Source organism: Nannospalax galili, unplaced genomic scaffold, assembly GCF_000622305.1.
Source record: "Nannospalax galili isolate Female #2095 unplaced genomic scaffold, S.galili_v1.0 scaffold171, whole genome shotgun sequence".
Taxonomy (NCBI): Eukaryota; Metazoa; Chordata; class Mammalia; order Rodentia; family Spalacidae; genus Nannospalax; species Nannospalax galili.
In genome coordinates this window covers 3,271,759-3,287,053 of record NW_008329362.1, presented here as the reverse complement: position 1 = coordinate 3,287,053, position 15,295 = coordinate 3,271,759, and positions in this window count along the sequence as shown.

Here is a 15,295-nt window from a genome sequence, read left to right as displayed (position 1 = left end):
TTGTTGCATAAAAGAAAGAAGGAAAGAATGAATGAGTGAACAGATATGAAATGAAAAGAAGTTATTCTTAGGAGTACTATAAATGTCATATGAAGATATATGGAAACAATGCAAACTATAAATTTCAGTCCAATTATAACTGGACTCTCTAAAGCCACATTTCCAACTAAATGGTGGATAACTCCACCTATGTAATGCAGACATCAGGTTTCACACTTAGCACCTGTTCATTTAGACTAATGTACATGTCCCCAGTCCTGCTGTCCTTACACAGCACAGTAGATCTCAAAGGTGTTCCTTGATCTTCATTCTCTTTGGCAAAGTCTTTTCTTAGACCAGAATTTCCCAAAGTAAAGTGCAGTTGAGCATTTTGCCTCTAAATGTTTGAAATCAAGAGTGTTCAGGATTTCAATTTTTGGTCTTTGGAATATTCATGCATATATACAAACATATTTTGGATATGAGACCCCACTTTAAACACAAAACTTATTTATGCTTTTTATAGCCTGATGGCTATACACACATTTTTAGTGCACCTGAATTTTGACTATGACCCACTACATGAAGTCAGATGTGGTTTTCTACTATGATATCATATCAATGCTCAAAAAGTTTCCATTTTTAAAGTATTTCAGACTTTCAAATTAAGTGATATTCAACACGTTTATTTATATGACATCATATGAATGATTCTGCCTTTTACTTTGCTTCTCATACAATCTTCACAAATGAGCATTACTACAAAACCATATTAACAGCCAAGATCTCACTTTAAATGTGTTGTTTACAAAGCACTGCCCCCAAAATACTATTTATCCATGTTTTCTTTCAACAAATTTGTGCTGCTTAGATGGTGTTATTTAGGTCTGCACTGAATGAAGAAACAATGTAGAAAAGATCAAATCTCCAACTCCTGCTAACAACAGTGCTCAGAAACTTGAATGACCTTATGGGTCAAGATTTCATGAAGCCTCCCCGCTTTCTTGAGAGCAATCTTACATATTTGAATATGCAAAGTAGTGAACGGCACGATGACTTGTACCAGTTTGGCATCATTGCCTCGATTCATGAATAGCACCAGTAATTTTATCCAATATTGTTTTTGTATTCTCAATGCAAATATCAAAACTGTGAAAATGACCAAGAAGATTTTCAATTAGCAAGAAAATAATTTTATGATGTCACACTACTGAAAGGGTTATGGAGACACACTGGGGGTCATGGAACATTGTTTAAGAGTTACAGCACTAACTCAACATTTAAATAAAAATATAGAAATTAGTGGAGAAAAGTGAGAACTCTTCCTTAAAATTGCAAAACATTATTAAATGTAGTGTGTTTACAATACACGTCTTGATGAATATTCATATTAAAATGAACTAATTATAGTATGTACTATTTCAAATTATTTTAACTTTTGTCTTACAGCTCCTCTTTTCATCTTCTCTCTTTGCAGTACAATATCAATCTTACTGCTTTGTGCACTTTCTTTTTAAAATTCTTTTCCAAAATTTTTAAACTACCCTGGATAATAAACGAGTCAGTTATCACAGTACTTAAAATAAAAATTGAGGTATAAAAAACAAAACCTTCATGAAATATCAAGGCTATCATAATCTTCTGAAGTTTTTAGCAACTGTCAAAAGATATATAATGCAAAGAAGGATTTAATTTTTGTTTGAATCGCAATGACTCATTTTTCGATTTTTGACACCCAAACTACAAACATTGGTTATTTATCAAAACAAAAAAAAATAATTCTTTCTTTAATTAAAAAACTTGCCAATAAACCAGACACGGTGGTGCATGCCTTTAATCCCAGCACTCGGGCGGCAGAGGCAGGTGGATTTCTGTGAGTTCAAGGCCAGCCTGATCTACATAGTGAATTCCAGGGAGACCCTGTCTCAAAAAGTCCGAAAAAAAAAAACAAAAAAACTTACCAATAAATATTTGCTAGAAAATATAATTTCCTTATTTAAGTTAAAGATTTTCATCGTGGTTTTGTTGATTCACCAGAAAATTACACTTTTCTTTCTCATGGATGTATACTTTTAAATAATTAAAAGAAAACTTTAGATTTTTACCTTTTATTCCTTTGTTTTTGTGCTTTTCCTGAGCTTAACTCTCAGTACTAAGGTAAGTGTTAAGGCCTCATGTTGCTTTTAGTTGTGCAAGGCATTTTAAAGATTTGAGAGCAATGCGGATAAACTAGAATACAGTTGAATTAATAGAACAGGGAATAAAAAGAAATGGTCCTAAGCAGTAATAATGTAAAAAATAATAAAATAAATCAACACAACATATTAATGTGTAAGCATTGGCAGGAAAAGCCTGTAAACCAACCCAAAAGGTAGCAGGTCAAACCAAAGACTCAAGCTAAAAATGACTCCCTAGGTCTTTGTAGAAAAATTCTACACGTGAAGAATGGCAACTTAAATGTGTCTGGTTTATGAATAAGAATATTTAAGAACAAAGCCTGCATACATTAGAAGAAATGAAATTAATATAAAGGATGGTCTTAAGTAAATGATCGATGTTAAGCTCAGAAACTTTCTGATTAAATAGTTGAAAAGCCCTAAAACTAGAATGACAGCTTTTATCGTTTCTCATCTGTGAGGCAGGGAGCCTGTACTTGACTCTGTTCTCAAGCTAAGAATAAAAAACAAGGTAAGATAAGAAAGAAATAGAGAGCGTGAAATACACTACGTAATGCTGCCTGTAAGTCAATTTAGGGCACACACACTGAATCAGCTTTCCTTACACGTTAATCGGAACCATTACCATGGACCAAAACGATCTGTGTTCCTTCTCAACTCCAGTTCAAATTCTCCCTGTAGGTTTCTGAAATAATTTTCATGCATTTGACAATTTCACACATCAAGAAGAAATGTGGTTATTTGTGAATCACTTATTTGGGAAGGAAAAAAAATGACCAGTAAACTTTTAGTTTGTAAGCACTGCTATATGAAAAATTAGAAGTCCTGGGGCTTTGGGGTTTCTTGAAACTTGCAGTAAGTATATGAATATAAATGTTTTCTCTCTGTGTACGCACTTTATAACTGCCGTAATAATGAACCACAGAAGGTATGCAAATGGTTTGCGGTAGTGTAGCAGTAAAACACACCAATCTGTTCTTAAAGTATTAAATAACGCCATAATATTGGCCTCTGAAAGAGAAATAAACGTCGTATTTATTAAACGTCAGAAAAACCTCTTCGACCCTTGCTCAGATATGTTACACATTTGAATAATAGCAATCTCTGTAGGGCTTAATATTGGACCATGAATATTTGACCTAGAATGTCATTAACAACTTATACATTTTAAAATCACGTTTTGAAATGAGGCAAAACTAAGATTGTAGTGAATTTAATTTCAAAGCCATACTGTCCCTCCTTTTATGCAGTCTGTGGTGATCCTTGAATTTTTTTTTTTTTTTTTACTGATGCGAAATGTTAATGAACAGAGCCACCGGTGTACCATTTCACCTGGAGCAATGAAAACATTAAAATCTCTTTAGAAGCCTGAATAAAACTTTATTTTATAAATATAATCCATGTTAAAGCTCCACCGTTTCACTGTCCGTTTGAAATAAGGGCACATGGAAAACTATGGAAGCGTTGCCTTTGAGCTAGCTAACTAAAGCCACAAAATGAGCGCGCTCCAGCATTTCCAAGGAACACGGTTCAAAAGTTGGACGATTACTACTAAGGTTGTTTTATTCTCTCCCACATTTGGAACAGGAAGTCTGTGTTGTTCTTGAAGAATTCTGAAAAGCAATGTCACACTCTGATGACCTCTTCTCCTCATTAAAACGGTCCCAAAGACAGCGCTCTGCGTGATGTTTTGTAGCTTTGGCAGCCATGAACTAATTTGTACCTCTTATTTTGATCATGCGCTGGGGAAAGCACCAAACAATATTTTTCTTTAAACACAGAGAGGTCTTTCAACAGCTCAGCATGCACTTCTACCCCCTTTTTAATCTTGGAGCACCTATTTATTTGCTCTTTTCACCACTAAATCTTCTTTGCTCCTTTCCGTCCCCTGCAAAGCAGCTAGTTAAAAATCTTCAGTGTTTTTTCTTCATAGGCTTAAACCATTAAAAAGGGTATTTCCATAAAAACAGAGCTGAGGGTTTGTAGATAGAGTCGGAGGAGAATTTGCATTTCTAATTTTTAATCCCATTAAACTGAAATAATATTTATTTAGTTACTACCTTTCTGTAATGGGTATGACCACTAAAACTAACATGAAAAAATTGCTTAGGAAAATTAGTTTTTTAGAATTTCCTGTAGTGAAATTTAGAAGATATTACTTAAAGCCTAATTAGTATCTAGATGATACATGTTTATTTTCCATACTGTTAGATTTTCTTTGGCACCATGACATCAGCCCTTTGTAAAAGTTGTTTCATATCGCCAAGGTATGTGGAGGTTATTTCAGGCAGCACGTAGGAATTTCGCTTTATTGAGAGTCACGCATTTAATTTGCTCAGAAAAGAAGAAGAAAACTATAATAAAATAACATGGGTAATGCGAGTGATTTTTTCAGTGATATTATGAATCTCATTAGTGAAAATAAGTCCAAGCAAATTAATGATGCGAAAGTATTATTTTAAAATGTACATTAATTGGAGTTGCATAAAACACAAATACGAGTATATGCCAACAACTGAACAAAGTATCATATATTTCACAAAGCCAATGAACAGAGTGAAGAGAAGAGCTGCTAGGATCAAAGGTCTACTTGAGCAGAAATATACAACCGCAAACTAATCACAGGCTTCTTACCTCACCATGGTTTATTTTCCCAACATGTACTTACACACTAGATTCTCTTAAACACATTGAACATACTAATATAAATATCTCATTATTAACAAATAATATGCTTTTAAACACAATAGAAATTTGAATATCAATATAAAGTTGTTTAAAATATTAACTCACTAGCTTTCAAATTTTCAGAAAAAATTGATTCTTGATCAGTTTTATAGACACATGCAGTTCATTTGGTTTTTCACTGTATTTGTAAAACTAAGCATGTGCTTAAAATGAGATGGCGATAGCACAAGTATACATAATGATATCATTATTTAATTGTAATACCATTCAATTTTTCCAAGTAAAATTAATCAAAACAATATAAAAATAATATGGAATTTTTCAAATCACAGCAATAATTAATTGATCTATCTATATAAATCACATCCTGATGAATCATTTTCATTCTATCACCTATTTCAGTGGCAAAGTACAATGAGTAAATATTGTTAATTTCGTTAATATTCTTTAAACTGTAATCAGTTTTATTGTTTAGCGTTGCTTTTTCCATAAATTTGTCCTTACCTAACTTAATCTTAAAAATAATTATATGTCCCTTGTACATCTATTGTGTCTTAAACATCATTTACTCATAAACACAAACCACATAGGGACCAGCACTTTTCAGATATTTTTTTTTATGATGTTTCCCCTGAGAAATAATTCACCAAGTTGTTCTTGATTTTGTTTGTTTTTGTTTTGCTTTGCTTTGTTTTTTATCTTTGTGTGTGTGTGTGTGTGTGTGTGTGTGTGTGTGTGTGTGTGTGTGTGTGACAGAGTCTCCCTCTAGCCCCAGCTGCCCTGGAGATTCACCTGCCTCTGCCTCCTGAGTGCTGGGTTTAAAGGCGTGTACCACTATACCCAGTTTCACCAAGTTGTTTTAATGACTCTCTTAAAACAACTTTTTAAAAACTGTTGAAATAGCCTACTCTAAGTTGTATTTATGTTTTTGTGTCTTATATCCAGAGAACTCTTACCTATGGGTTTCTCTGGCTTCCAAGGATATAAACATGTACAGCACCAGTATCCTGGGTTCTCTGACTTACTCAATTGATACTTTGAGGTTTTGAGGAATGAATTCAGATTGACCTGGGTGTGAACATAGACCCTCTTCTGAACCTCTAGTAAGATTCAGCAAGTCACTTCAAGTCTGAACTTTCCCAGCTGTAACCTGAGTTTAATGATCCTGTACTGAAAGATTATTAAATGATTTTAACAGATAACAACACAGTAAACAACACAGTAAAAGTAGATGCTGGGTGACATTCTGTCAAATGTCAAGAAATCTGGGCTCCTTCAGTTCACAAATTACCTTACCTTCTTGTCAACTTATGTGAACAAAAGTCCATATTTTATTGAAAATAAATTTATATGATAGTTGTGAAAACTTTTGAACAGTATATGTAAATGCTATAGAAAATGACAGTAATATCAAGTAGGATTCCAGATTTCCAAAACAGAAAAAAATGCTGTCATTTGTACAACCTTGAAGTTTACATGCCAAAGAAAGAATATTCTGAAAAATATTCTTCATGTTCAAATAACTAGCTAAACACAGACTTCCTTTATGTTATGTAGATCTGCTTCAACAAAGTGAATCAGGAGCTACCTCCCACTCTGTATATACAGGATGTGTTAAAAGCTGACACGACTGTAAACTATGCCAAGTGTGATCTAATAAGATCAGTCACTATTTTCGTAATTAGTTCAGCATAACAAAGTGAAAATCATATTTAAAATTCACAGAATCTCCTTCACAGAAAGTTCACTGATTTTTCTGGTTCTAAATCACGTCTTACAGTCACTCCTGTGCGGAGGGCGGGGGTGATGGGGTGGCTCCTCTGGTCCATTCTCGCTTCTGTCCACTAGATGTCCCCAGTGCGTCATACAGTAGCTCTGATCTCAGGCCCTCGTTAGGGAGGCACTGCATCTTTTTGAAGTGAATTCTGAGATACCTTGTCAAATGATTTTTATTCCTGAGTTCGTTTTATTCCCCAAATTAACAAGCTAGTAATCTACGGAGAAATGCAATCATTTAAAGATTTTTTTGCTGTTGTTGTTGTAAGAGACAGAGTCTAACTTTTTCAGTTTAAGAAGCAATTAAAGAACATGTATATCTTCTTTTCTAAGATACATTTACGAAATCAAAGAGCTGAAACAAGTTAAAAATCCTTAGAAAGTTCATAGCTTTGAAAAGGAAGACTCCTAACACAACTTTTAATTGTATTGATTTCAAAGGATGGATAACGCACAAAACAGTTCAGAAAACTTTGGTAACAGCAGGAGACTTGTTTAATTTGAACATGAATAAATTAATGGGGGGAAGGCCAAAGGATTAAACTGTCACCCAAAGCGTCCCATCATAATTCACAAAGAAAGTAAAGGCTACATACAATAATAATTGCAACACAGGGATGTTCAATTAGAACTCTACTTGCAAAAAGCTGTCTTTTCCCTCCCTGAAAGACTAGTGATCTAGTGGTTCCATACTATGCTATGGAGGACTTCCCCGTCGGCCTGAAGCATAGCCCTCTCTGGGCTTCCGAGGAAGAGTGGGGCACTGGAGGGCTGAGACTTTCGTCTTCTGAAGACACTGAAGGATTCCTACAAGGTGTCCCAAAATGGAAGAGTTCAGGCAGCATGTTTCTGCCTCTCAGGGCAAGAGGTAAAAAGTTCAGCCTGTGAAGTGGAACAGTTTCTGGCCCAGAGCAAGAGGGAAAAAGAAACATGAGCCTTCTGATGAATTATCTGGCTCTGAGCTAAGGTGTACATCCAGGAACAATAGCCCTGTCTAACCAGAGTTGAAGTCTCCATTCACCGCCCGGCACTCTATCAACCTAGTGCAGGAACAATGGGCCGTTCGTGCGGCTTCCCAACCGCTCCTCAGCCTTTGAGCAAGCCTTCTGCGTTCAAGGGTCTCCTCTTTATCAGCAACTCTTTGATTAAAGCTAACCTTTTATCCCACTAGTGTTTTATTTTTTACTATTCATCATGTCAAGAATGACGCTATTGTCAAAGAAACCACTGAATCTTGAATATATCTAGTTTATAATCAAAGTTTAAAAAGTCAATCATAAGAAACCACTAGAAAACAATTTAGTGATAACTATGGAATTGTGGCAAGAACTGCTGGGGGGGTTGTTAAATGATTATGTTTATGTACTAGCAAGAAGGATTTTTAGAGGATAGGATTCTAAATAGACCTTTAAAATTGGAAAATTGGGAAAGAGATGTGAGGCAAATGAGGGACCAGGTGAGAAAATGCAGATATGCAAATGCTCATGGGCTAAGCCCAACTGCAGAAGCCAGCTGTAGGCCGGCTGGACCCCTGCAAAGCACTTGAACAGAAATGTCCATGACATCAGTTAGGCTTGGTTGCACAAATCCAAGGGTTAAAGACTAAATGGAACCATTAGAGTATTTTATCCTGGAGTATGAATAATAGGAGGAATGTTCTAAAACATCACCATAGCAGGTTAGGTGCCCCAAGGGAAGTAGAAAAAGGAAATGCTGACCCTGCTAGGGAAGGTAAAGTATCAGGAAACCTGTCTATTTAAACAATCTGGTCATAAGGACCAAACCCAAAAGTTGGTTGCTGGAATATAGAAAAAAAAAAGCAAAAAAAGAAAAAGAAAGAAAATCTATGACATAAAACATGGTGCCAAAGGAAATAGATGAAAGTCATGGTTCAGGCAGGGGTAGGACCTTGCTTAAATCCTGTAAATGAACATTCTCCACTGGAATAGAGATAATGTATCTGTGTGCTTTGTTTTTGTTTGGTATTCCACAGACTTAACCCTTTTCACTTTGCCTTTTATAGTAACTCCAAAACAAGCTCAGCATCCTTGAGAAAGCTGAGGATAAACCAAGGATAAGGAGCATATCCTTCCCCAAATCCAGAATTCCTAACAGATTTTATACAATTTCAAAGTATTACACCCTTAAAACTAATAAACAAAGAAGTCCTGTGCAGTATAAAGCAAGGCAATATACCAGCAGGGTACCAAAACACACATATATGTCAGTGATTGTCTTAAACATTTCATAAGGGATATGAAGCCTATAGGCCTGGACTGAGAGGCAAAATGATAAGGCGGATGAAAACTGTCTTCCATTTTTGTTTTCCCATTCAGGACATTCTCCAGATACTTAGTTCCCCAGAGGCCCTGCCAATGTAGTCCTTTCAGTACTCAGTTAATATTTATAGGACAGGCCACAATGTGCTAACACCAGAGATGTAAGATAAATACAACACATCTATGTCCTCAACAAACCAGCAGTCTATCATCCTTTCTGGGCTATCACCAAATTTTCCCCTATCCAGAAATCAGCCACTCATTTTTAAAGCAATTATTTCATGTAGAGCATCAACCTCTATAGGAGACTTGGGGGGAAAAAATATCTTCCATGATTAACACCCTCTAGTCATATACAATCCATGTAATTACAGAGGCATATAAACAGATGCATATATATTATAATCTAATGAATAATGCATATTCAGTAAGTGCTTCATGAGTTGACCCAGGAGTTCACTGGAGAAATATATATCAGTAAGATAGGATGTAACTACTAACAGTAAAAATTAGATTGTCATTTCCCAATTTAAATTCCTTGATCAATTTTAAATATCTAAAGTGATGAAAGGATCTGTAATAGTTTAAACTACTATGTTCTCATTATTATGTTATTGTCATGAATAATAAATAATCTTTTGTTGGAATTTTCAAATACTTAATTTTAAAAGCTAAGTAAACAAAAGGAGAGACAATATCTGTAACAGCATGCTCTTCCAATGAACTATGAAAGTCTTCGAGTTCCAATAGGGTTGTTTAATCACCTTCTATACAAGGCAGCTCACAAGCCTAACCCATGCTTAGTACCACTGGGGCAGAGTGTTCTTAGTGTATACACAGGTGTGAGAGCAGAGGGTTCTGTTTTGTGTGTTTTGATTTTAGTCATAGAGAAGTATGTTAATAACCACCATCCAAGAACCCCTAAGAGCAGAGCTGACATCAATAGTGGATGTGTTATTGTTGAAGCAGGAAGACCATGTCTATGGGGAGCTATGGAGTAAGAGTGCTTTCAGGAGGTTCCAAGAGTGAGGCTTGCATTAGGTCAAGTTTAGAGAGAATTCAAAGAAACAAGACTGAGCTCTAGATTACATACTATCAAAAAGGGCCAAGAACCCATAGCTGGGTAGATCACTGGCCCCAGAAGAGAATCTACCAGTATTAATCTGCAAAATCGACACAGCATTAAACTACCTCCTAAGAACTCATCCTTATTTCCATAGATATAAATCCTCATCAGAGGAGCCTCTTTTTGCAGACGATGATTAACACAGAAACCCACAACTTGTCAACATGCAGATAATAAGCGAGACTAAGAAGTACCCAGCCCTAAATAAGATCTCTATATCAACTCTCTCCCCACAAGGCTCAGGGATCATTGCAGAAGAATGGGTGGAAAGAACTTAAAAGTCAGAGGCGATAGATGAATACAGAAAAGTGTTTGCTGGGCACAACAGGACAGTTACACAAATGAATTCACAGTAGCTATGACTGCATGCACAGAACTATGCAAGATAAAGCCAGACAACATCCCAACAAGAAATGGGGGGGGGGTCACAGCTGAAGGGCTGTTGGCAATCGAGAGCTTCTGGGAAAGGGAGAGTCACTTTTCTTCAGGGAGGCGTCCCCTGAGAGGCTACCCATACTCTAGCAGATAGCCCTACACCCATGCCCATACTGGGAGCACTAATGTGGACTTATTGTATATATAGTGGAGTATATTGAATTGGGCAAAGGGGGGGGGCAGTGAGGGGAGGTATGGGTGGGGGAGGAGAATCTAAGTACCATCAAATTTTATATTGTATTAAAATAGCAAACATTTCAATAAAAATTTTTTAAAGAAAAAAATTTCTCCATAACATAAAGGAGATTTGGATAATGAAAATGTGTGTGTGTGTGTGTGTGTGTGTGTGTGTGTGTGTGTGTGTAGAAAAATAGATACAACTGGAAATTATAATGATAAGTAAAATAAACCAGAGGCAGAAAGACATTAAAAAAAGAGCACAGGAAATTAGAAAGAATAGTCAGAAGTAAAGGAAGGAGTTTGAGGGGAGGGAATGGAAGGTAGATTTAATTGAAACATATTATGTACATACATGAAATATTCAAACAATACAAATGTGATGGAAATTCAAACATGAGGCACCAACACCTCTGTAAAACAGGAAATAGTGAATCTAAAGCTGTAACTGATAATTAAGTGGCAGTTGTTCATGCTACATTGGTCCAGGGATGTGTCTGGTCACTTTTGAGGTTTGTACAGGTTTGTTGTTCAGACATGATCAAGGAACGACTTTGGCTTATCTCTTCTCATCATGGTCACAGGGTGGCCTTGTCAGTTACTGGTGCCAGTTAGGTGAAGTGGGAGAACCGTGGGCCTCAGCTGTTGGTGGCAAGCCATCTTTCAGGTGACAGCTGTCAGCTACCAAGATTACTCCTTTCCTTTCCCAACTACATTTCTCCCTCTGAGGAGGGAAGCTGGAGAAATCAACTCTTTACAAGACCAGGAGATTCTTTATTTACTTTTCACCTCCCAGCCAATGAGATTTTACTGTGAGTTCCTCTGGTCTCTATGAACACAACTCATGATAAACTGGGAGAGCAGGAAAAAAAGACAATAATCAATCCTGAAGTGATGGATTTCTAAGAATACTAATTAGACTGAAGGTCGTAAATACACTTTAAGGAAGGTCTCTTTTTTCCAGGATATTCTCCTACACATCTTTGGGCTCTGTCAGATGCAATTGCTCTCTGTGGCCCTGATTCCATTTGTCATGGTTTAAAGGGCCAAAGGCAGGCAGGTGACACTGCCTGGTTCAATCAGGTGATTCCACTCGGAAATTTGAAATGGGGATTACCAGGAGTCACATGAATTCTGCACTGAGCTGGAATTGCCACGGGTGAATTCAGGAGCCCATGAGATGTTCTTTTTCTTGTGTCCCTGGGGGCTACAGAAAACTACATGACAGACAGTAAATAACTGAGAAATGCATAGAGAAGTAGAGATGCAGGCAGGAGAAGGTTGTGAAAACATTCAGTTCCTGTTTCCAGTCTCTTTCTGAATCCCAGCTGCAGCCTCTCCCTTCACTTCTTTTGGTGTAAGCCAGCTTAATAATAGTGCTGTAATTTATAAAAAGAAACTCTTCACACTCAAAAATAATTTAATATCTTCCATAAATGTAGCATAGATGACTATTGCTTAGTATTTAGTTTTCTTTTTTGTTCTTTTGTACAACCATGAGTGCTAGCTGGTTGCTGAGCTAAATGGCCGGCCTCCTTTGCAGCTAGGTGTGACTACTTGACAAAGTGAGTCTAATAACATGTGAAAAAAATTATAATGAGAGATATTATTTCCTTCAGATAAGCAGCTGGCTCTAAATTTGCATCTTTCAATTACTTATGTTCTAGATAATGGCAACCACTAGAATAGTGGTATCTTGACAGAGCCAATCCACCACCAAGCATTCCTGGTGACCTTCAGGAAGAAAGATTCAATCATGATCCTCAGACCACTTGTCTGACTTTAGACTATCAACACAAGAGCAAAATAAACTATTTGAACCACTATACATATCCAGACAGTAAGTCCAAAGCTACGATTGATAAACAAGTGGCAGTCACTTATGCTAACCAAGAGAGGTAAATATTTTGGTCATTTTTGAAGTCTGCATAGAATTCTTGTTGTTTGTCCAGAAAAGTATTAGAGCCCCCCTAATCAACGCTGAGAAGTTGTCATAGCAGACCGTCAGAGAACATGCAGACCTGGCACAGAGGGTATGTGAGTAATTATTCTCATTCTGAGATGAAAAGCTGAATGAAGTGCAACATGAAAGAGACAAGTATCCATCCAGGGCTTCCCAGCTGGAAGCAGATAGAGAAAACATGTTTAGTGAACTGAAATTGCTGGTCTAAATCAAGACACTGAATAGATGTCTTGCCAAATTCAATTCTGTACATTGCCACTTGCTGTGTGCATGATTGATACTTCTATTAGGGAACTGCAGGATCCTGGCACTTGGAATGGAAACGGGAAGAGTCAGGGAAGTGGGGAAACCACCTTCCAGGTTCTGCCAACATATCGCTGTCTCTAGTCCTGCACATATCACACAAGGGCACAAATTATGTTGAGCACAGGACTAGGGAGAAGGGAAGGAATGCCAGAGACAGGGTGAAGGGCCTTGGGACACACTTCCTCAGCCTGGCATTTCATAAATATGTACTCATCCACTGTTGCTCTGGCACCGAGAAAAGAAAGAGAAAAAAAAAAAAATCTCCCTCAATACAATCCTTCACAAATACCATTCATCTGGATATCTGGATTATTAAAATAAGGCATGCACAAGGAAAGGATATAATAAAGCCTGTTGTACACACCTATACTAGAAAGTTTTGTGTTTTACCAATGCAAATTGAATTATAATGAAATTTTCAGGAATCTAATATGCTTCTATAGGATGGAGTTACAGGGGTGGAGGGTTTGTTGCTGGGTTTGTTGTGTGTGTGTGTGTGTGTGTGTGTGTGTGTGTGTGTGTTTAATTTTAAGCAATGTTGTTAGGTGATGGCACCCTGGTTGTTTGGTCAAAGACTAATCTAGACCTTGCAAAGAAGGAATGTCTTAGGTATGATTAAAATTGAAATCAGTAGACTTTGAATAAATTAGCCTCCATATGTGACTGGATCACGTTCAATAAGAGCAAAGTCTAAGGCTCTCCAAAGAAGTTATTCTGCCTTGAGACTACAGCATAGAAACACTGCTTCTAAGGCCATGAATTGGTCAGCAACACGGATTAGGGATTTGAGACTGCAACACTATTGTACACTTGAATCTCTCTCTCTCTCTCTCTCTCTCTCTCTCTCTCTCTCTCTCTCTCTCTCTCCTATTTCTATTATGTATATTATACACACATACACACACATATATAGTGTATATATATATATATTACACATACATTTAACAAGGGAAAACACAGCTAACAATAACAAAATAGTAAAACTAAATACAAATAAAACGGTATATTTAATGATAATCACTCGCTGTTTCTTGTCTTCCTCAACTTGCTAAAAGAAATCCATAATACTTATTGTTTTTACAGGTGTAAATTATCCAAACAATTTGACACAGGGTTCCTGCTTTCATTCTGAAAATTTAGCTGTCCTAAACCTTTTTCTTTCCTTCCTAAATGATGGTCACTATCTCATGATCAAATCCATGCTACTCCCCCCACCTCCAAAAAGCTAGCTGAAACAGTGACTGCACTTTGCTATCCTACACGAAGCGACTGACACAGTCATCTCTTGGCCCCAACCAAACAAGAGCAAATTTCTGGCTTTGAAGGGACAGCCTTCAGACCACAGCACCTCTGCATACATATATGCAGGTTCATAACTACTAGGTTCTCATGTAGCAAATGCCTTAGCTCAGTGAATTATAGGCAGTTTTCAAGAATCGACCAAGATCCCATGGCCTAAATGAAAAATTTTATTTATTAAGAGACCCAGGAGATCTAATCAAGTCTCAAACAGTTTAGTTGCAGAAATACTCAGGAAATAAAGTGATTTTGGATTAATGTAGGTCCAGGAGCAAAACTGAATTGAATCCACACCCTGAATTCCTGTCAGTGTTTCAAAAATGATATCCACTAACACAGGGTAATTCTAGAACAGCAAAATTTCTTTGGTTGCTTAAAAATTAAAATGCCAAGATCCACAAATGAGAAATAACATATGTTGCTTATATTTCCGAATCTGTGTTACTTTAAACAGTTTCTAGTTGTATCCATGTACCTGCACATTTCAAGATTTCATTTTTCTTTACTGCTGAGTAGAACTCCATTGTGTAAGTGTACAACATTTTCATTATCCGTTCATCAACTGAGGGCATTTAGGTTGTTTCCATTTCTTAGCTATTGTAAAACAAGCAGCAACAAACTTGGCTGTGCAAGTATCTCCACAGTAATGAGCCCTGAGAACAAGAGGCTGCAAAGTGCTTATCCCTAAACAGGACACCTATTTGAAGTTTCCACTATCCAAGCCTCAAGGATCATTACCGAGATGAGGGATCAGAAAGATTGTAAGAGCCAGAGGTAGTAAATGACCCCAAGGAAACAGAGTTTTCCAGACAGCTAGTCAGATACACATGTGAACTCACAGCAATGGTGACAGTGTGTACAGGTCTCATGCAAGTGCAAACCAGACAAATTCCCAGCATGGACATGAGGAAATAATAAATCCCAACCCAAGCTGAGGAACTTTTGGCAACTGATGACTGCTGGGAGAGGGAGAGACAGTATCTTACAGGGGTGGAACTCTTGATAGGTTAACCAGACTCTAGTGGATAAACCCACACTGAAAGTTATTTAGGGACACAAATTAGACCCTATAGGCCATATATATATATAT